The sequence below is a fragment of the Cheilinus undulatus genome, linkage group 19 (genome assembly GCF_018320785.1).
Source record: "Cheilinus undulatus linkage group 19, ASM1832078v1, whole genome shotgun sequence".
Taxonomy (NCBI): Eukaryota; Metazoa; Chordata; class Actinopteri; order Labriformes; family Labridae; genus Cheilinus; species Cheilinus undulatus.
In genome coordinates this window covers 29,532,533-29,556,734 of record NC_054883.1, presented here as the reverse complement: position 1 = coordinate 29,556,734, position 24,202 = coordinate 29,532,533, and the positions used below count along the sequence as shown (strand labels likewise).

The 24,202-nt window shown below is 38.4% G+C and overlaps 1 protein-coding gene and 5 non-coding genes across 6 annotated transcripts in view; 1 reads left to right on the top strand and 5 right to left on the bottom strand.

Moving 5' to 3' along the window:
• The window catches only part of LOC121527569 (partitioning defective 3 homolog), a 604,468-nt gene that overhangs the window by 136,047 nt on the left and 444,219 nt on the right, over window positions 1–24,202 (top strand). The window lies entirely within an intron of this gene.
• On the bottom strand, window positions 676–747 carry trnaw-cca. The gene has a single exon. It is a non-coding gene; the product is annotated as a tRNA-Trp (tRNA).
• On the bottom strand, window positions 1,526–1,597 carry trnaw-cca. The gene has a single exon. It is a non-coding gene; the product is annotated as a tRNA-Trp (tRNA).
• trnaw-cca lies at window positions 2,887–2,958 on the bottom strand. The gene has a single exon. It is a non-coding gene; the product is annotated as a tRNA-Trp (tRNA).
• On the bottom strand, window positions 3,890–3,961 carry trnaw-cca. Its single transcript has one exon. It is a non-coding gene; the product is annotated as a tRNA-Trp (tRNA).
• On the bottom strand, window positions 4,607–4,678 carry trnaw-cca. Its single transcript has one exon. It is a non-coding gene; the product is annotated as a tRNA-Trp (tRNA).

The window sequence follows — 24,202 nt, the reverse complement described above, 5'->3', positions numbered from 1 at the left end:
AAGTCCTTCATGGGAAAACAAAGAGAGGGAAAATCAGAGTAGCTGCACATGAAAAGAGTGTAAGAAAAAGTCAGCTCTAAAGGCATGCACATGTTGTCAGGCACAATTAACTTTAGGAATCTGAGCCCAGCTTAGGGCCATGAAACCTGCCTCTCAAAGCCTCCTCAGCTGAGGCCGTGTGCATACTAAGAGGATCTTAGAGGTTTGGTGCTGTAACCGAATAACCCGCCTGTGTGTAAAACTTAAAGAAGTTACTGGTGTGTGATTGAGTTAGGCTGCTCTGGCCAGTTTGAACCATCTGTTATGAGGATTAGCGGAGAGCAGACACCTTACTGCAGGTAGATTTGACTGTGAAAATTATCAACACTGTAAATTAAGACACAAGAAAACCACAGACAGTGAAATATTCAGACATATGTCCTTTCATAGGAAATTATTTCAGTCATGATGTTATTTTACCCAGTTTTGAGAGGTAAAACTGCTGAGGTTTCACTATTAAAACACTCTCTCTAACTGTTGGTTTGAATAGTTTTCACTATTCATGTTTCAGATGCGACAGCTGGTAAAAGGTTGCTTTTTTAATGTGTTCAAGTGCAAGAAGACTAAATTTTTGGTAAATAGGGCTTCTTTTTATGGTATTTGTCAACACAGATTTCAAAGTTTATTAAAAAACTTTGACCTTGACGTGATTTGAACACGCAGCCTTCTGATCTGGAGTCAGACGCGCTACCGTTGCGCCACAAGGTCGTCCTCTGCCTGTGCTGCGTTCATACATTATCTCTTGTTCAGTGGGAATGGGGACAGCTGCTAGGTCTGGCTTTGACTGCAAAAAAAAAAAAAAAAAAAAAAAAAAAAAAGTGAAAAGTCCAAACATAATACATCAGTTGGCCCTCAGATGTATTTCTTTAATTGGATGAAAATATACTTTCTTTCTGGAGAAACTGCTCACTAATGCTTGTTACATTTAAGTCATAAATTCACTGAAAAAGAGGAAAATGTCTAACATGGAAAATTGATTTCACTTTGGTGTTTAAGAGTCCTCTCACACTGCAGGCTGAATCAGATTAATTGATTCAGATCTGTTTTTCTTATGGCAGTTTAAACAGCACAAGCTGTGTTGAAATCTGATCATTAAAATCAGATTTGGGCCACTTTTGTACATCAATGTCAGTGGAGGGGCCTGAAACAGGATACATTTTAAAAAGCAATGTAACTAGACAAACAAAAAATAAGATTTGAGCTAAAACAAATAAAGAAGAAAAAAGGAATTGTGCACTGATGCCTACAGTATGAAAGCAACCGCTGAGTCTCGAGTCTCTTTGTGATGATTCTGTAAACAAAAAAGTGAGAGCATATTATAAAGACCAAACTGTTTTGCAAACTGAACAGCAGACTATTATCTTTTTCTCACCAAGTACAGTGGCCTAGACTGATCATGGATCAGTTGTGAAACATTTCCCCTTAACAAACAAGGGCTTCTTTTGCAATGTACGATGATACAGGTTTCCATTTTGGTGAAAACTTCTGACCCTGACGTGATTTGAACACGCAGCCTTCTGATCTGGAGTCAGACGCGCTACCGTTGCGCCACAAGGTCTTTCTCCCATGCTGTGAAACTACCAGCTTATCTAGTTCCCTTTGGAATAACAGGAGGTTTGATTTTTTTTCTGGATGTGAGGGGAAAGTCCAGAAATCTTTTACTCTATAGAACCATGTCTTGAGGTGCCCATCTACCTGGTGTGATTCTTTTTATCTGTTTTCAAAGCTGCCATGTCTTGAGAAAACTGCCAACAAGTGGGTATGTCAAACCCTCAGCCTTGTCCCAAGCGTGTTTAAAAGGAGATACACATCTTTGATGTCAAATATTTAGAAATGAACCTCCTTTACTAACCCTCAGAAGTTGAGTGCCTTGAGGCTCAGTGGGAGTCCTAAATACAATCAGACCAGCCCTTAGCTAGCCAGGCTTTATCAGATGAAGTTCAAAGGGAGTTTATCAATATCAGCACTTTCCAAACTATGTGCAACAGCACAGCACTGTATGTAGTCTGAACTGTGGAAGGTGATAGTAAAGTTTGAGTCATTTCACTGTTACAAGTTCAGCCTGCGTAGTAAAGATTTTTTTCATCTTTAACATTTCTAAAAACTTAAATGTCCCAACACATGATGACAAATAAAAAATGACCGACACAGCAAACCACATACTAACAGATTAATTCACCAATGACCAGAGTCTCTATCCTTAAAAATCCTCATCTTGCAAAGTCAAACAGAACTTAAGAGTAAACAAGCTAACTGTGCGTAGCTTTTAACTACCTATGTGTATTGTGGGGGCAATTTGGGTCCAACTTCTCTGCTTGTCAGTGTCATTGATGTTTCACAGTAAACATTGTGTAAACACTTAGGTTGTTGCGACAAATCTGCCTGTGTGTGGTTTTCAATTTCTGACATCCATCTAACTTAGTGCATTGTGTCTACTATTGTTGCAATGGTTGTGTTTGTTGTGCTTCCTCCTTTGGTCATCCTGCTTCCTGATCGGCTGTCTTTGGTTCTGTATGGCATCTAAAGAGTGTGCTTTGCTGTCCTCCGTGGTCCCCAAACATAATTTAATTTCTGTTCATAATTATTCTAAATTTAAAATTTTACAATACAATTTTAAGTCAGAGCAGCTGTTATTCTTCTGAGCAGGCTGGAGTTGTTAAAATCTCTCTCTCTTAACACACCTCCGGGAAATCTTTCAAGATAATCTGTGGAACAATCAGGTAATTGGTCCTGTGCTTTGGTTAGAAGTGGGGAATCAGGCCCAATTAACTTATAGTGCATGTCCTACTAAAGGGTTCTTTTGGCGCAGTATGATTGATGAAGGTTGTTGTTCCCTGTGAGATATTTTGACCCTGACATGATTTGAACACACAGCCTCCTGATCTGGAGTCAGACACGCTACCATTGTGCCACAAGGTCTGCATCTTCTCCTGTCATACTACCGGTTTATCTTGTTCCCTTGAGAACAACAACAGTTTTAACTTGTGTTTGTGAATGAATGCAAGACGAAAGTCAAAAATCTCTGTGCAATCAAAATTAAAGGAGCCATTATTCTGTTAATTCTTAGGGACAAAAGTCCCAGGGATCTGACCTGTTGACTCACATACCTGGGCTAAAAACCTTTTGGCACAATTACAACTACAGGAGCGCTGTTAAATTCTGATTTCCTGCAAACTGAAGGATTGATCAAATTTGGTTCCTTTCATGACTACAAATTAGGTTTTTTTTTTGACTAGTATGGACGATGAAGGCTGAAGGTTGCACCACAAGGTCTAACTCCCATCTGAACACAACCAGATTGTCTACATCTCATTGAAATAACAGGTGATTACTTTTTGGAATGAAAGAAGAAAGTCAAAAAGCTCTTTTTGCACTTGAAAAATGTACCATTGCATAATTTATCCAGAGGGACAATGAACAACTGCAGTGTGGTGGATCAATTTCATTTATTCAACCTTAGCAGTTTTGAATAACATGTTTTGATCATGCCTATCTTGTTCAGTAGAGATTATTTATTTCTGTATACACTTTGACCATGACGTGATTTTAACACGCAACCTTTTGATCTGGAGTCAGACGTGCTACCTTTGCACCACAAGGTCTTATTCTACCAAAGATAAGCTGCGGACATTTCTCTTTTCTGTGGGAATAACGATCGGTAAAGTGTTATTCAGAACGAATGTGAGAAGCAACTTATCAGTGCATTTACAAATAAAGAAGTAAAATTAGATTAATAATCTCCTGCTTGCTATTGAGTTGATTGACCAACTTTGAATTATTTCACCTCTACAAATAAGGCTTCTGGTTGCTTCATAGGGACAACACAGGCTGTTGGCTTTTGCATAACATTTGACCCTGACGTGATTTGAACACGCAGCCTTCTGATCTGGAGTCAGACGCGCTACCGTTGCGCCACAAGGTCGTCTTTTCTTGTTATACTAATGGCTCATGTTGTTCCCTTGAGAACAACAACAGTTTTAACTTGTGTTTGTGAATGAATGCAAGACGAAAGTCAAAAATCTCTTTGTGAAATTAAATATAGAAGGAGCAATTCCACTATTAATCTTTGGGGACAAAAAGTCCTAGGGATGTGACCTGTTGAAAACCTTTTGGTGCAATTAAAACTACAGGAGCACTGTTAAATTCTGATTTCCTGCAAACTGAAGGATTGATCAACTTTGATTCCTTTTATGACTACAAATAAGGTTTTTGGCCTAGTATGGACAGTGCAGGCTGTTGTTTTTGGTTTTAAGGTTGACCTTGATGTGATTTGAACATGCAACTTTCTGATCTGGAGTCAGACACACTACCAGTGCGCCACAAGGTCTTATTCTACTATTGATAAGCTATGGACGTGTCTTATTTCTGTGAGAATAATGATCAGTAAAGCACTCTTCAGAATGAATGTGAGAAGCAAGTTATCAGTGCAATTACAAATACAGAAGTACGATTAGATCAATAATCTGCGTGCTGTTGATTGACTAACTTTGATTCGTTTCACCACTACAAATATGTTTTCTGGTTGCTTTGTATGGATAACACAGGCTGCTGTTTTCTCCACAAGATATGACCTTGACGTGATTTGAACACGCAGCCTTCTGATCTGGAGTCAGACGCGCTACCGTTGCGCCACAAGGTCTTCCTTCTTATGTTGAGCTTTCTGCTTTTCTTGTTTCTGTGGGGGTAAAAACAGGTGTGTTTCTGAGAATGAAGGCAAGATGCAGATGAAAAACCTATTGATATAATTACAGGTATACAGGCACTATTAGATCAATATTTCCTGCACAGTGTTGGGTTTGACTGCTTAACTTTGATTCCTTTCACCACTACATATAAGGCTTCTGATCCATTGCACCACAAGATTTTTGTCTTCGTTTTAAACTACTGGCCTATCTTGTTTGCCATTGGAATAACAACAGGTTAAACTTGTGTTGGTTAATGAATGCAATAAGAAGAAAGCAAGGCTCATTTCTGCTTGGGATAGTCAACACAGGTTGTTGTTTGCTGTGTTATGCTTTGACCCTGAAGTGATTTTAACATGTATGTTCCTGATCCAGAGCTACTGTTGCACCACAAGATCTTTATCTTCTTGTGCTAAACTACCAACTTATCTTGGTTCTGTAGGAATATTCAGGTGTAACCTGTGCTTGTACTATTAGATTATTAATCCCAAGGGAAACTGTACAAGAGGAATGTGATGGTCTTCTATGATTGATTTCTCCACTAAAAATGAGACTTCCTTTTGCTAAGTATTGTCAGTGCAGGCAGATGTCTTCTGTGCAAAGCTTAATGCGTAACCCTGAGTCACAAGGGCATCCTGAAATACAGGATCATGTCCTTTTCCCTGAGAATAAAACAGGTGGAAATGAAAGAAGAAAGTCAAAAATGCTTTTGATGTGCTAAGAGCTACATTATCGGTGTTCAGTTGCCTGAAAAGATTCAATTATGCTGGGATAAATGTTCAAGAAATTGCCACTGACTGTAAATTTAAGATGTGATTGAAACATAAAAAAGGGACTTTGATCTTTAAAAAGAAACCCCCTTTACTACAAGTCTTGAATGTCCAGAGGTGAAGTTGGAGGCCAAAATGCAACCAAACAAGCCCTCATTTTACCAGGCCTTAGCCATTATAACACATAACAAAGCTGAATATAATGTGTTAAAGGATAAAAGCACATCAAACGGTGATGAGTGACTATGATTCTTAGCGCTTTACCTTAAATCATTACCTCCTCTGTCATCTGTTTTCAGCTCCAACTCTTTTTTATTGTCCTTTACAAAATGAAAGGCTAAGAAAATAATACAGAAAAGAAAGTATATCCAAATATTCCAAGGGGTAACCTCATTGCTTTACTTGAATTTTTTCCCTTTTCCTTCTCAGGCCTACAGCTACCCACCTCTGGCCTTTCATTCTCCTTCCCTCATATTTCACTTTGTCTTCAATGTTTTTCTCATCATCCTGCAGGACACTAGAGCAGCATGTCTGCGGTCTTTCATTTTTTAAACCCTCACTTTTAGTCGTGCCAACTTCCATTTCAGGCCTCGTCTTCGCTCCTGCACACGTGCACACACAGCATGATGATGTGTTAAATACCTCCACCAGCTGTTTTACTATTACTACATACCTAGTTGTGTGCACTGAGGGTTTAAATGAGGCAGTTCAGATTCGAGCCATGGCTGCTGAGAGTGATTTGATTGCTACTGTGGACTCTTGATGTTGCATGGATGAGTACATCATTTGAAAATGATTAGGAATACAGATGCATTCTTATGTGCATAAACACACGTGCATATAAATGCATCTATCATGCACAGTGTGGCCTTCCAACTGACTACCAGATCATAGGTAAACAGGCCATTCCAGCGGTAACCTCTACATAAATAATAGCTGGTCGCTGGAGGGGAGCTCATATAAATACCTATTAGACGACCCAATTGTCTTACTGCCAGCTTAGGGAGAGCGCCCCGGCTGCCTAAATGGAGCCCTGACTGGCATTCATCAGCGTCCATTGTCATTCTCCCTCCTGCCTCTCTCACTGGAGGTAATTGACTGGAGAATAATGCCGGCCGATCAGTCCACCTATTGAGAGACGAGCCGTAGATTGATTAGCTCCACGGTGGCGCGGTGAGCCACACAGTCACTGAGATATTGTTATTCTCGGATATGAAACAGCTCTAATGGAGCCGGACAAGGACTGATGATCAGAGGGGCTGGAATGGAATAAGAAAAGCACTTGAAATATTACCGCAGCTCGTTTATTTAAGTGGCACATTTTGCACAATGAAAAGGTTGAGCTTTCCCGGCGTCGCTTGTCATATTTGGAGAGCAGGGAGGCAATAAGTGGGTTTATTATACTGACAGTCTGCATGGATGCATTTTTATTGCTGATGGCACTTTGGTGACACCATAAAACCCTAAATGTTAAATAGTCTCACACGCTGAATCCTCCATGAGAATGGGAGTGTTGGAGAAGTTCAAACTCAGGTCTTTTCCTCTATTGCTGTATTGATAAATAAGATCTGATCTGCAGATTATTTTCAATGATAGGAGGTTTGATTAAGAACTTATCCTCCTGAGAACCTGCATGCATATATGAGGATATTGCATTGGCTGTACTACAATATAATAATTTCTGCTAGTAGATTTTTTAAATAATTGTCCGGGATGTCCAGTGAAGTTTAAGTGATGTGCTTAAAATGTTGGGAAAATTTGCTCTTACATTTTTAGGAATTTTTTTGGATATTTTAGGGAATTTGTCTGGATATTCAGCTTGATAATTCTTAAGAATTCACATTTTCATTGGAGTGTGGGGAAATATGTTTGCATTTTTGGGGGGAATTTGTGAAATGTACTGGTAAATTCTGGGAAATTTATTTGAATTTTAGGGGGGATTTGCTTTGATTTTTAGGTATTTATTTAGAAATTTAATTGTAAAATTTTATCGATTGGAATGTTTTAGAGTGGGGGATGTTCTTTGACGTTTTCAAGAATTTCCATGGACATTTCGGGGAATTTATTTTTGAATTTTGGGGAATTTGACATTTTTTTGGTGGGGGTTTCTTGATGCTTTAGGTATTTATTTAGAAATATAGTTGTAGATTTTTGGAATTTGATCTGAATGTTTTAGGGTGGGGGATGTTCTTTGAAATTTTCCTGAAGTTCCATGGAAATTTTTAGGGAATTTAGATGTTTGGAGGGATTTGGAAAATTTCCATTAAATTTTAGGGGAATGTGTTTTTAAAGTTTTGGGAATTTGATTGGTAATACTGGATTGGATTGTTTATGAAATATTGGGGAATTTGCTTAAATTTTCAGGAATTGTCATGGAACAGTTTAGGAGTGTCTGATGACATTTTGGGGTAGTTTTATGGGTTTTTGGGTTCAAGATTTTTCAGTGAAATTTTTGGCAGTGTCTTGGAAATGTATTTATCTTGTTAATTATTTCTGTATTTATGTTTTGGGAATCTCTAATGATTTAAATGGATTTGCATTCCCAGCAAAAGCTTAGATCTCAGGAGGTTAAATATACCTGGGTGGCACATATACAAGTATTGTCAGTTTGTGGTGAACACTGCTCTAAACTGGATCCAGTTGAGCAGTGAGTAACAAAATTAAGCACGGGAATGTGGACTTTAATCTGCGAGGATGAATGCTGATGATGCTAGCCCTGCTAATGTTAACCGCGCTGACACTGAATACCCACAGACACTTGGATCTCAAGTTTAGCCATATTAAATTTTGCCCAATTTAGATTTTATTCACCCCATACTAGTCAACTTGTCCTAATCTAAATGTACATTTAGTGGTCAGTATAATCACTCAGGAGGTAGATCCCTAGTGCAAAGCAAACATTTGCACTAGGGATGTGAGGGAAGTTTACATTAGCATATTAAACCAGAGTACCGAAGAAAGAATAGGAGTCACCTTCTTAACTAACTACAAACCAACTTTCTTTGTAGTGTTCATGGTGGTTACATAATATGTGTAAATAAATGTTTGTGTGTGCCAGTCTTTGTTGTGTTGTCTGTGTTGAATTTACTTAAGTGTGTTTGTCTCTGGTGTATGCAGGACATGTCTGCACTCCTCTTCTCTTATTAATAGAGTCCTTGTAATTAGAGCACAGCCAAACCATAACACAGCACTCATCTGCTCATAAAACATGCATCTGTGCAGCCATATATGTACACTGGTGACAAAAACCTACCCCCTCCCCCCCAAAAAAAAACAAAAAAAAAAAAAAAAAAAAAAAACCTGTAAACATTTCAGTTTTGTATGTGAACTTGCAACTTTTCCACTGTCTACTTAAGCTCAGCGCATCGCAGTCCTTTCTCTGGAGTCTTCACTTTCAAACAGTTCAGATAGAGCTTCATTTTATGAAATATGAAACATTAAACAGACTCCAAGCTGTTACTTATAGAGACTTTCTGAATGTTCTCTTTAAGGTGAAGTAGAGTTCATATCTGCAGCAGGAGCTTTGATTTGTTATCCCACCTGAAGTCCCTGAGTTAATTCAGGGTATTTGGTATGCTGGTATTACACATCCTCACAACCTCCTTTTGGGGTCAGAGAACTTCTTTGGCTACCTCGTGGGTGAAAATCATCAGTGTTTTTGACATGAGCTTCTGTTTTATTTAAAATATTTTCAGGGGTTTTTAATTCAACTGTCTAGGAGCATAAAAATCAGGTTAGGATCTTGGACAAGGTCCCAAACTTAAGTCTGTGCTCTGTGTTACATCCAGTGGCCTATGATGTCATGAGCACTATGCTGCATTTTCTACTGGCAACTAAAACTGAGAGAATTATGTTGGTGTGGAAGCTGAACAAAAAGATGGTTATACTGCAGTTAATGCAAAGAAGAAAAGAAATGAGACATGGGAGGTACCTGCTGAATCAGTTGAGGCAGAGGATGGGGGTTTTTTGCTGTTGTTTTGCCACGTAGAAGCATGTTGACCATTGTTTAGCATTCCCTATTCTTTTAACAACAGTGTGTAAACATTTGGGAAGTGAGGAGACCAGCTGCTGGAGCTTTCGGAGAGGAATATTGTCCCATTCATGTTTGATGTAGGATTCTAGCTACTCAACAGTCCTGGGTCAGCTTTGTTGGATTTTTAACTTCATGATGAGCTTTAAGTTTTTTATTGGTGAAAAGACTGAAATGCAGTCGGGCCACTGCAGCACTTGGACCCTTCTACTGTGAAGACATGCTGTTGTGATGTATGTGGTATGTTGACAGACAGTGATTTCTGGAAGTGTTCCTGAGCCCATGTACAGAATCATAGGAGCTAGCTTTGTTTGTAATGCAGTGGCGTCTGAGCGCCCAAAGGAGACAAGCATCCAACACCGGCCTTCGGCCCTGTCCCTTGAGCACAGATATTTATCTAGATTCTCTCAATCTTTTCATGATATTGTGTACTGTAGATGACAACCACAGAGCAAAGAGACCCTGGCCCTCTCCACCCCCATACAGGGTTCAGGATCCCAGTTTTGCAACCTTAGCTGTAGACATGCATCATAGACTGGCAATGGTACCCAGCAGACCAGTCACAGGGCTTGTTGCTGGAGTCAGTTTGATGTGTAACTGGATTTTTACATGTGTGGACTGTTGTGCAGGTACAGGACCACATGAACCTACATCATGTTCGAGATCAGGCTGCACCATATATTACATAAATCACTTAATCAGTCTTTCCTGTAAAGTCTGGGTGTTTTTTATTCTCCAACAATAAATGGTCGATGTAACGCTGCCCTTGAGACAAAAGAGTGAGAGAGGGAGTTTCTTCTGATGAAAGTGACAGTGGCATTGGACTTATTGCCTAGTCAAACACACAGCTACCGCCACATGCAGCCTGACCCTGTAATAGAGGCCAATGAAATCTGCTTATTGGGAGCAGGGGACCTGATCGTCGGTGCGGTAACTGAGCCGAAACAGTCTCATTTTGCTGCTGTCATACACAGAAAATGGGTTGACTTGAGTGCAAGCTGCGTTGGGCCCCTGTGAGGTTCACTTCTCTGCTCCTTCTCCGGCTCTACGGCTCTGACACCGGGGATGAGAATTTATGCTTTTACGTTGTGAAACCCAAACGGATGTGACATGCAATTTCACCTGGAATGAACACAAACCGTGGTTTTATAGAGCTGTACTTTTCTCGGCTTTGCTTAAAGTCAAAGCAACCTTAAGGGTCGATACAAACAGACCTGCATCTACCTCACAGAGGGTGGATGGTATTTTTCATCCTCTCCCTTTGTTTTCCACCCTGTAATCAGATAGCACCGTAATGAGGCTGTAGGGGAAGAGGAGGACAATTATGTGTTCAAAATGAGCTCAGCTCCTCTGTGGAAAGCTTTTTTTCTGTAGGTGGCTGTGGGGGATGCTGCTTGGAAATGGCCCAGATTGCTCCCCACAGGGCTCTCTGCTGATTGCTCGGTGTGATTGCAGAATGAATCCGGACATGCACGTGATGTTGTGTCATTTTGTCAAACAACACCAAAAACAATCGTCTGGCTAACCTCCTTTGTCTGGAGAGTTTGCAAAACCATTGTTCAATCATCTCTTAAGTGTAGCGCAGGTCACGTGTCTCTCCCTGTTCATCCATCATATTCTGCAGCATCCCATTTCACAGAGGTTGTACATGTCATGGATTATGGTAGTTTTAGAGCCACCGTAGCTCTATCAAATGGCATCATCCAGCTGTTGGAAGAGCAACATCTTTACTGCATTGGCATGCATTAAGTCTGGTATCACAATCCAAAAAAGAGTGCTGCGAAAAAAGGATTAGAAAGGGTCAGATGGGTGAAAAATTCTATTAAATCAAATTGTTAGCAGGCAGGATGTTTCTTATTGTCTGCCTGAGTGTTGAACTGTTATGTTCATATCCCAGAACGAACTCCACATCATCAGCAAACTTGGCACGCTGGTATCCTCAATTTCACCACATTTCAACTGAGAAAGAATAAATTTAACTTTATTTTCTTGGCTGAGTAAAAAACACAAGATGAAAGTAAACACAACAGCAGCAGTGTTTTCATGTCTGCCGTCCCCCCCCCCCTCCTCTGCCATCTCTCTGTGTGTCTTGAGGGGTTTGGAGAGCCGAGGAAAACCCTCTTTTCTGGAAGCTTATCTTTCGCGCAGCTTGCCCCCATGCAAACACCCCGCAAACGCCTCGAGACACACCAACATTAGCATAATTTCCAATTTGCTGTATACATTTTCAAAGCTTTATTTTTTCATCGTGTTTACTACAAGTTCTACATCTCCAAAAAATGCATACTGCTTTAACACTGAGGGAGAGGCTGATCTCAGCAGGAGGCGTCTGCGCATAAATCTTCTTTACATCATGGCTGCTTTAAAAATCAAGGTCATGTTCAGGTCTTTGATGGTCTGCAGCTCGGATTTACTTGTGCAAAAGCTGTACGCTGACTACCCAAGTAGACGAGTGGTTGCTTTTAAGCAGTTTGGCAAAATTAGTGATGTGGCAAAAAAGCTGAATAAACCAATCCTTACTTTATTAAAGTGTTAAATATCAGTGTGCTGTCTGTTTGACAAGAGCTCTCTAAAAACATGAACCTAGCCTGAGGAACCAAGATGCAATTTTTAATTGTTAATTTACACATTAAAAAAGATGGTTTGCACATGTCACTAGGGTTATTGTCTTTCTTATCAATGCAAAGGAAATTTAAATGCAGTACAAACACATTTTTATAGAAAATACTTGTGTGTATCTTGTGCTTTCTTAGAAGAACAATCCTGTCAGGATCGATCTGTTGGTTACGTTTGCTCACTTTGTTTCTAGTGCTCCACACTTTCAGTACTTTATTAACAAGATTTTTACCCACAGCCAAACAAATCTTCATGCTACTCTGCTCTGAATCAAATACCCTCATTGATTCAGACTAGAACACTAAATAAAAGCATTCTCATATTTTCAAATCTGTGTCTTTGACCTCAGAAGGGCCTCAGGTGTTGCAACTCCTTAGAACTGACATACACATTTACTATGTCTTTTTTTTTTCTTTTTTTTTTTCTTTTTTAACAATGTTTAAGCTTTGTAAGACAAAAAGAAGCAGCATCCTTCACTTTGGAATGATGACAGAGTCAAAGTGCAAAAAACACCCTTAAGTGGCCCATTATCATCCCATTCATGTTAAAAATTCTATTTTAATTGCAGAATTTTATAAACTTCCTGAAACCTCATGCTTATATGCTAGTCCTACCAAATGCTACATCCAGTATGTTCTGAGTGCAAAATGTGCAACCTTGTGTATGCAAGACGGTATACTAGATGTGCAGAGTGTCCAGAAAGGGCGGAACTTGCCGGCCTTTCAACAAGTGCCATAAGAATAAAAGTAACCAGACTGTACTATGTTTTGTTGTAAAATAATACTCAAATAACTTCGTTGCCACATTATTTATTACCTATTTGTTGAATTTTGTCTATGGACAGACACCCCATGTTAGCTTGTTGCTAACTTAGCCGGAAATCTTGGACAGAAAATAAGTGAACAATGAAGGTGCATGCTGCAGATTTGACATGCTATAAAGCAAGGGGAAACAACATATTAACAGTGTGTCTGTACGCAGTATTTAGAATACATGCTTGAGTATCTGATAGTGTTAGTTTAATAGGACTGACTATTTGACAGACCCATACTTGGGTGTTATGTGATGGTACAGTGCTTCAACACTGCACAGTTGCTCTCCAAAGTCAACTGTAACGTGCAATGCAATCTACGTCAACACAGGGTTTAAAAACATCTTTAATTTATCTTTCAGGGAGCCACGGATACTAAAACAATCATGGTCAGGGTTTGAAAGTAACTAATTACATTCACTCAAATTACCTTCATTGAGTAGCTTTTTGTATACTTGTACTTTTTTTGAGTTCATTTTGAAATCAGTAATTTACATGTACTTATGTATTTTTAAGGGAATTATTGTACTTTATTGTATTTAAAAAAATCACATCAAGCACTGAGTGAAGAAAACTAAACTAAAAGTCAAAAGGAGGAGGTTCAAGATTTCTGTCAACAGCATGAAACTGGCCAGCTTTGGCTACACATGACAGTCAGTAGCACACAGCAAGAGAATGATTCCACCACAAAACAGCATTTAAAGATCTGTGGTACCTTACCAACCTGGTTGTAGGCCTGTTTTCTTGTGTTATTAATGCCAATTACGAAAGATCTGCTCGAGTTTGCTCATAAAGTCAGCAGGAACAAGCAGAAAAAAGGGGGCTCAATTTTGCTGTTTATTGCAGAAGAATCACTCTTTTAGGTTAGGCTGCTTATTTACCTGCCCCAGTGGCCGGTAAGTTGAGCAAATTCACCCAACTCTGCTCAAAAGTACCTGTATTTGGCTGTTGGCGAGCGCTTATCTCCCACTTGCTGTAGAGAAAAACCTAGGGAAGGTATAATCTAGATCCCACCCAGTCCGTGTACTACTATGTAGTATGCAGTCTCAGACACAGCCAAAACATACTAAGGGCCATGGCTGATCTGACTAACTGGGCAGCACACTGTAGACTTTTTCGAGGAGGCTAAAGCCCTGATTCAGCTCCACATCCTTGCCTGTAACTTGGCTGATATGAAATCACTTCTAAACAGCATTTCCAATATGGTGACTGCCATTATTCTTACTGTTTTATAGACTATTGTTTCTTTTCATATCAAAAATCATGTTTCCCTCATTTAAGAGAAGCACTTTGGTCCATTATCTGGTCCATATTTTTTTAAAATTCCTCTTTATACTGTTCTTTTCTCATCCCTCAACCTATTTCCATTCATCACACTTTTATTTTATTGAACACTGGCCAATTTTCTTCTCTCCTTTCCGTCAAAAACATACATTTCTTGTCTTCTAGCATTCATTTGATACTTATCTCTGTTGTCTTCACTTTTTTACAGGATATCTCACACTATCTTCTCACTCCTCATCTGTATTCTCGATTCCATCACAATGCGGTTTTTACTTCTCTCCTTCCCTTTCCTCTCTTCTTCTCTCCTTCCCCCCACTGCCTGCCTCCTCTCCCAGTAAGCGATGCTGGGGTTGCCTGGATACTTGTTTTCCCCTCTCAGTTAAAAGAAGGGGGGTGGGCTGGAGAAAAAAAGAGGGGGGTAGAAGCATGGCGGATGGAGAAAGGGAGTGAAGGAGGTCAGCTACAATCACCACAGGGCTGAGAATTCAGTGAAGGCAGACGACAGGAGGAAAAATGTGGAGGGATGAGGGCAGCTGTCAGTCTTTGTGTGCTCTTACAGTCCCACCTTATTATTTACATATATATCATATTTTAGATTATATAGAGCAGTGACATATGGACGCCTGTAGAAAATAACATCAGCCTTATCTCTGTCCGTTTGTTGAATTATTGATTGATTTGTCTGGTGTGAATTATTAATGATAGTGAGAGAATGGAACCTTATCTACAGGTGAACCTCTATAATCAACCCCATAACAACATACTCCTGTCTCGCTGCACATCTTTGCATCCCGGCCCGCCCTCACCCCCACCTCTCCCTTTATTTTCCCCATCATAATAACCCATGCCAGTCTCTGTTTCCAAGACAACCACTCCATCAGCCTCTCATGGCTTTGCTGCCAATAGCATTGCTGATGATGTGAGCGTGTATTTTTGATAAATACTGCTTCATGTGCTCTTTCTGCTCTGTCTTGTATGAAATATTGAACATCAAGAGTCGGTCAAGATTGAAAATTGATTTCTGATGTGCTTTGTTAAGGCTTGGTCTATACAAAAGTGCATGCTGGGATATATTAAAGAGTAAAGTCATTAAAACTTTCTAGGTTAACTTAAACTGAGCAAACATCCATTCAACTTAGCACCACAGCAGTTTAATAGATCATTGTTGTTTTTTCTGTTTATCTGTCTCTTTGTTTTCAGTGTTTTCCCAGGATAAATACTTTAGCACACAACCTTGATTTTTATTCCGCTGTATTGTTTTTGCTTCAAACACTCAATCCTCTCATGAATTGTGTGTTGATATTAATCCACCTCTCTCTTTTTGTCTCTCTTTCTGGTGCCTCGCTGCTGCTGCTGCTACCTGCCTGCCTTGTATGTGTGTTTCTGATCCACCAGGTAAGTTATTTCATGCCCCTTACTCACAGAAGCTCTTTTCATCAGTCTGTTTAAACCAAGAGGCAGCAGCTCATGAACACAGAGAGAGCAGGAAACATAGACTTAACTACAGCCTGCTTGATCAGCCCCCTCTCTCTTTTCCTTCCCTCTTACTCCTGCTGTATGATGCCTTTCCTCCTTGCTTTCATGGGACGTTCGCCCATCCCACTCTACAGTATAAAGGACCCTATTTTTGTGTTTGGCATGAGACAGCAGTGTTGATGAATGAGCTGTCAGTGTGAGATCAGGATGGAAGCAGGCCTTGTCTAATAGGATTCTATGAAGAAAGAGTTCCCAGTAGGGCGAGGAGAGGCGTGGCCACACCAGTAAAGAGGAGGGAGAAATAGATGGAGGTGGGAGGGTGCAGACCTACAGGTGCTTACATGCACACACATACATATTCATGAATGTATGCTTGGTAGTCATAAGCAGTACATGTATAATTGCATTCATGCATGCAAAATATGTGTTGAACAAATACACAGGCATGTATTTGCATGCAGATTATCACTATACATGCTGTACGTACATCTAAGTGGGATGAGCACAACAAACATTTTGATTAAAGGCTTTGTTTCAATGACAAAACAAGAGCTCATTATACTGGCACTTCTACTGTGTTAAAGAAAAAAGAAAAGTAAAATGCTGCTTATATAGGCAAAAGTATAAATAAATGAATCAGTTGTACTTTTTTATATAGCACTATTCATAAAAACAATGTAGCACAAAGTGCTTTAAATATAAATATATGAATAACAAAGACAAGAATACATGACCTCATCCCAGCCCTCCCCTCAAACCCGAGCAACAATCTGTACAAGGTTAATAAATGTTAAAATGAAATAACTCTGAGGAAACTTTATTTTAAATTAATGATCAAGAAACACGGACAGTTAGGCTGGAATATGATAAGACAAAAAATAAAATAGAATGAAAAGTAAAAAAAACAAATTTCAAACTTTAAAAAATAAAATTAAAAAAAGAAAGAAAAATGAATTCACATAATATTAGGTTAAATTAAACAAAAAAAAATGACATGCTCAAATGAGCTAAAATAATAGGTAATGAAATTGATGAAATTAAATATAAAAAAGAATAAAACAGAAGAAAAGAGCTTGAATTTTATAAAAAATTGAAACAAAAAAGAATGATGATAACTTGAATTAAAATCAAACCAATATATATATATATATGTAAATAACATTATTAAATAAATGAACAATAGAATAAAAAAATTTAAATAAAAATAAAAATTTAATTTAATAAAAATTTAAATAAAAATAAAACAAAATGAAACTAACACTAAAATTAATTTCTTAAAGATAACAAATGAAATATGCTGAAATAAAGGGATAACTAATTAAGGGATAACATATATAGAATTAATTTTGGAAAGGCAAAACTAGAAAGGGAGATGTATAAAATAAATGTAATTGTATTACAAGACTTAAAAATAATTTAAATAAATTGAATAAAATTAAAATCACATCATCTTAGATGAAACATAAAATAAGAAATAACAAAACAAAATGTAGAAAAATAATACTTAATGAAATAAATGAAATAAAATAAAAAAATAAAAAATAAAATTACATTAGATTAAATCAATATAAAGTTAAAATAAAATGAATATAATTCAAATTAAATAAAATTAGATAAATTAGATATGAATAACTTTGATAAAGAAATAAACAATAAAATGAATACATTAAAAAATGTAATTAAAATAAGAGAGAATATTGATACTTAAATAAATCACTTAAAGATAAACGAAATATGCCAAAAAATAGATCAAATACTAGCTAAGAAATAACATGTATAAAATTACATTTTGTTAAATGTGAGACTGCAAATGTCTTAAGATATATATGAGATAAATACTTCAAGTCAAAGAGTATCAAGCTATTTGAAAAGGAGAAAAATCAAAGAAAATAGGATCTATTAATTCTTATTTTTCCTTGCAGTAAACATATAATTATTTGTCAACTTTCTATCAATAACTAGATAAGTTAGTATATCTCGTCATGTACTGCTTGCAATTATATGAATTGCAGATATTATGTAAATATATTATTGCAGATATTACAGAACCTATATGGCTGCATAGGCTGTGATGGAAGTTTTGAGAAATGCTTTGCCATACATCCTGCATCTAACTATGATAAAGTACACTTTTAGAATTAAAAACAAAAAGTATAGCTGAGGAACTATTCACTGCCTGATAAACTGAACGTTGTTCACTATTCAGCCATGCCAAGTCAAGTTGAAATACTGCAGCAACACTGGCATCCTCAATACATTCATCAAAAGTTGCAATAACAGTTGACTTTGCTACAGCTGAGTCAGTGTGAGCCATTCCAACTGGCAACAAATCACACTTTCATGTCAAAGTTTCCCTCAACTGCTGTAAAGGCTCAGAAGATCTTAAAAGTACTTCAATGCTTTATTTTTGCCTGTACTTCATATGTGATAATGAAGGCTTCAGGCAGCTGCTTAATGAGTGAGGCCACGCTTTTTATCCTTACTTGTCGGATCATTGAGGTTGTTTGGAGATAAAAAGCAAAAGACATTCCTCATTTAAATGGGTTTATTCACATGTTTGAGATTTTAAGTGGGATATTTTTATGTTCATTGAGGATCTCTGAAGATCTCAGTTGATCAATTGCATCATATCAGCACCTCTGCATTTTGATTCCTATCACATTGTGAGCTTGTTGAAAATATCCAGCCCTAAGAAATCCTATCTGCTGTCATTGTTGAACATGTTCTTCTGAAAATAAGACGTGTTCTGAAAGGGAACATTGTTTCAGCAGGGTGTTTCTGAATGCACTGCTTCCCATATTCAACTGTGATCTTCCTTTTACAGTCATGATTTCTCAGCTTGTTGAATAATGTTTAACCCAATCAGTGTGCATGCATTTACATGTTCTCATCAGTCCTACGGCTATTTTAACATCAGACATTTGAACCTTTCTGCTTTGCTTTCTGTGTAACTGTGTTGCTGAAAAAGCTCATTAAAGAGGCAGGGTTTAAAACCCCTAACACTTGGTAGAAGGCACAATTACAGAAATTTCATGTCTGGGTTTACTGCTGGAGGTTGCGCTGATGGCCAATGAACCCATTAGCAGCTGCACAGCTCTTTGACACAGCAGGAGGAGCTCAAAAGCATCAAAATCAGTAATAAGATGAGAGTCCTCGGTGCCAGCTGCCCATTTCAGCGCTGCATGATCCAAACAGAAGCAGTCCTTACATAAAAAACCCACGTTAGACAGGCTTATTCATGAACGAGTCATCAGCTAGTAAAGTGTATGTATCAACTCTATTCAGTCAGTCTCTGGAAAGCATTGTAATGATTTTACATTCAATAGTTTACACTGGATTCCTGAAAATCAAAATATTATTTTATAAAGTAGAAGTGCACCAACAACAAATTACAGTTCTGTGAGATCTGCCTGAATTTAGGGGCACATAGAAGGTAGCATGGACATTTAAAATTCAGGCAAAGATTACCTTTGGTTTTAAGCCAGGATACCCGCCACTACATATTAATGCAACCAGTTAATAAGCATTGATTTTGATTTAATTTAAATTCCACAAGAGTAACTAAAAGTTTGTCATCATCAGAGTAACTCTGAGACTGTTGATTGGTCATCAGAGTCTTAAGGACACTTGGAAGGATTTACATCAGACTTTGCAAAAATGTTCACTCTGCAGGATTACATTTTTGATATCAGGTCAAAGTCACTAGGCTCATTCACACTTTTGCGTTAATATCCACTCTGACACATTCATGAATTGATGAAATTCTGAAGGGACAAGGTCAATGGCACTGTGACCTCAACGTTTTGAGCTCAATTTCAATAAAATGTACTAAGTTTTTTTGTTTGTTTTTCAAATCAGGCACAAACATAAACCTCTATTTTAGGATGAACTGGTTTGATTTTGGAGTTCAGTGGTCATTTTCATACACCTAACTTGCTCTATAACAAAAGTTTTATTTCTCTGTTTTTATTGTTTCATTATTAATGGTATCATTTTGATAGAGAGACCAATATAATAAATTCATTTATAAAAAAACATCAAATAATAAAACTGCATATTGTTAAATTAAATATTCTAAGTAAATCAAGACATCTACTAAAGCAATAGAGGTTTACTGGCTTGTAGGTAAAAGTGAAATAAAGGATATAAAACCATAATTATGGGACTAAATAACTTTATTTTGATTTTTCTTATCAGAATGTTAGTTAAGCCTGTTTAAAAATCTCAAGCCCTTCTTATAAAATAATGTGATAGTCTCCTTGGTGTCACTGAATGCTGTAAAAATATGCAGGAAACTAGTGAAAAGAGAGAAGAATAGACAACCTTAATATATTCAAAGTATTTCAGTGTCATTGGCACCTCGAGTACCTGCTGGTAGGGTGAGAGCCGTTTCACTTTTCAGTCTGAATTAGAACAGCACCCCGGAGAGAACAATATCACAAAAAGGAGACACTTGTGCTTAACTTAACGCTACGTGATGAAAGTGTCTTTGTCTTTATTTCACCTTCCTCTGTATCTCACTCTGTTTGAATTCTCAGTATTTTTCCCTTAACTTTTTCTTTTCTTTATATAAAAAAAAAAAAAAAAAAAAAAAAAAACTTGCTAACTTGAGTTCAGGGTTGTCAGTTGTGAAGGCAAAAAGTCATTGTGGGAGTAAACAGATTCTTGTAACTTTCTGTACCCTTGTGTTGGAAAGCAGTCTTTTTAGGCAGGCAAAGCTACAGTCACAATGGTCCAGTCCATTCAATTAGGATGGATCAGTTTAAAGTTACATTACTAGGGTTCAGCATGCTGCCTCTCCTTCCCTCCACCCCTCTTCCTCTGTCTCTTTTTCTTCTAACTGATGGATGCCATCTCTCACCCTGCATCCAACCTCTCCGCCAGCTTTTAAGACACTTTTAATGGGAGCTCAAGAGGACGAGCAGCGCCATCTTTCTTTCCCTCCTCTTCTTCAGACCAGCAGCCTTCAATGGCTCTCTTGAAAATCATTGTGATTATGTGTGTGTGTGTGTGTAAAAGAGAGAGAGAGAGAGAGAGTAAGAGAGAGAGAGAGAGAGAGAGAGAGAGAACCAGCTGTGTAGAGCGCTAATAGGCTCTCCCAGCCTGATATTGCCGTCTCGCACGGTCACCGCTTCCATCTCTGTCCCCCCGCTCTCCTGCCCCCAATGGGAACTGAAGCAGCCCCTTCAAAGACGAATACACTCCAGCTTTGTTGGCCGAAGAAAGAGTACAACATGAAGAGGCAGAGAGGGAGACATAAAGAAGACTCCCTTTGCACCTGGTATCTTAACTGTTGCATGACTCCTGTGCAGAAAGGATTGCACAGGAGATCTGCAGCAGTAAAATGCTGTGCATTGGAAATACTAAGGTGTGTAATGTGTGCATTTAAAGTAGATTACTTTTGTCATTCTATTTCTATTCCTATTAAATGCTATCTTGTGCTCTTTGCCCAAAGAGTAGTTATTGAAAAAAAAATATATAAATATATGATGTGCTGCATTCATGCTCATGTCTTCACTTGCAGTCATGGAGGCTTGCAGTTTAACAAAACCATGCCTATACAGTCATAGATGAAAGTATTGGCACCCCTGGAATTTTCCAGAAAATACACAATTTCTCCCAGAAATTGTTGCAATTACAAATGTTTTTGGTATACACATGTTTATTTCCTTTATGTGCATTGGAACAACACAAAAACAGAAAAAAAGCCAAAATTGACATAATTTTACTCAAAACTTAAAAAATGGGCTGAACAAAATTATTGGCACCCTTTTAGAACTGTGGGTAAATAGTTTTATTTCAAGCATGTGATGCTCATTTAAGCTCACCTGTGCCAAGTAATAGGTGCTGGCAATATAGAAATCACACCTGAAGCCAGTTAGAATGTATAGAAGTTGACTCAACCTTTGTGTTGTGTGCCTGTGTGTGTCACACCAAGCATGGAGAAGAGAAAGAAGAGCCCAGAATTGTCTGAGGACTTCACAAGCAAAGTTGAAGAACAATATGAACAACCTCAAGGCTACAAGACCATCTCCAGAGATCTTGACATTCCTTTGTCCACTGTGCGTCATATAATCAAGAAGTTTATAACCCCTGGAACTGTGGCTAGATTAGCCCTGGATGTGTACGGAGGGAAAAAAAAATGACAAAAAAATGCAACGCAGGATAGTTGGAATGGTGGATAAACATCCTCAGTCAACATGCACACAAATTCAGGCTGTCCTGCAGACTCAGGGTGCAAAAGTGTCAGCTCAGACCATACGTCATCATCTGAATAAGATGAAGCACTATGGCAGGAGACCGAGGAGAACCCCACTGCTGACAAACAGACATAAAAAAGCCATACTAGAGTTTGCAAAAATGTACCCGAGTAAGCCTCAGGACAGATGAGACTAAGGTAGAGCTTTTTGTAAAAGCATGCCATTCTACTGTTTACAGAAAACAGAATGAGGCCTACAAAGAAAAGAACACAGTGCCTACAGTCAAACATGGTGGAGGTTAAAATATGTTTTGGGGTTGTTTTGCTGCCTCTGGCACTGGGTGCCTTGACTGTATGCAAGGAATCATGAAATCTGGAGACTATCAAAAGATTTTGGGCTGCAATTTAGGGCCTAGTGTCAGAAAGCTGGGTCTGCGTCAGAGGTCATGGGTGTTCCAGCAGGACAATGACCTGAAACATATTTCAAAAAGCACCAAGAAATGGTTGGAGACAAAGTGCTGGAGAGTTCTGAAGTGGCCAGCAATGAGTCCAGATCTAAATCCTATTAAACACCTATAGAGATATCTCAAAATTGCTGTTGCAAGAAGGCACACTTCAAATCTGAGAGACCTGGAGCAGTTAGCAGAAGAGGAGTGGTCCAAAATTCCAGTTGAGAGGTGTAAGAAGCTTGTTGATGGTTATAGGAAGCGATTGGTTTCTGTTATTTTTTCCCAAGGGTGTGCAACCAAATATTAAGTCGAGGGTGCCATTAATTTTGTCTGGCCCATTTTTTTGAGTTTTGTGTAAAATTATGTCAATTTTTGCTTTTTCTTCCTCTGCTTTTTTATGTTGTTCCAATGCACATCAATGAAATAAACATGTGTATACCAAAAACATTTGTAATTGCCACAATTTCTGGGAGAAATGGTGTATTTTCTGGAAAAATTCCAGGGGTGCTAATACTTTCGTCCATGACTGTGAGTATAGTTTCCAAGGTGATGGTACACAAATTGAACACAGCCTGCCACCAACATGCAGTGCAGTTTTAGAGTCATTTTCCTTTCATGTATTTCTGTGAAACCAGGATGTTTAAGTTCAAAGTGTAGTAAAAGAGGGACTAGAAGCTTCTCCTATAACAACACACAGCTTTCAAAACCCTGTTTGTTTCACCTTTTATCTGTCAGGAGTAGTTAATTGTATAAAGTGTGCATTTCTTTGTTTGTCGAGCCTGAAAGCCTTCAGTGAGCTGATCAAAACAGGCAGAACCAATAGAGATAAAGAGATTCAGGTAGGGAGCAGAGACAGCGGGGGGTTATCAAACAGAGTCTCCCACACACAGACCTTTTTGAGGCTGACTTTGTTGGCATGTTGTTGCACGACTCAGCAGGTATTCAGACTCAAATTTTCAATTCAACTGTGCTTATTTCATTAGGTTTTTGGCACCAGTGCTGTTAGAAATAATGCCAAAAACATTCAAATGCATTAAACAAGACATGTCACAGGGTTAGGGTTACTTTTTTCAGTAATACCAAAATATATGGTGTTTGCTGTGGAGTTTATGCTTTGAAAAATATACAGAACATCCTCATTCTTCCCTTTCTTTTTGTTCTCTCTATGGGCTGCCTTGATTTTCTCCCATGATGCTCCCACCACCACTCAATATTACAGCACTAATACTGCCACTTCATGTGCAAATATTTGAGTCTGCCGTCAAATCCCTAATCACACCGATCAATCTCCCAGATATTACCGCTCAGCCGAAGACCTTCGGACAAGCGCATTGATTTTGATGCTTTTCTTAACATATCTCTTCCCTGAGGATATATCAAATCAAAGATTTTTTAATATCAGGTAAATATTCCTTTCATCCGCTCTCAGGGTGACAAGAGAAGCTTCAATCTTGGATTTTTATCACGTTTTCTCACCTTGCATGAATTTCTTACTGCACATACATACAGTTAAATGACAAATAATTCAGATCACCCGCTAATAGTGCCTTAAAGAGCACCAAAATAACGAGCAAGACATGTTTAAGAGGTGAAAACAAGAAAATGTCTGTAGTCTGCATATCATCTGGCTAATTAGGCAGAGCCAGGCTTTCTGAATGCATAGCTAATGAGCGCCTTATCCATCTCTGCTGGGATCACCCGGCACGGCTAATGGTCACATAAATTCTCATTTATAGGTCATAATCTGTCATTTATGTACACGGGCTCCCCCAATTAGAGGCTTGAGCCCTTCAGACTGATGCCTCTCTGGGGGATTCACAGCTCTGGTGCCCTGGCACTCACAGAG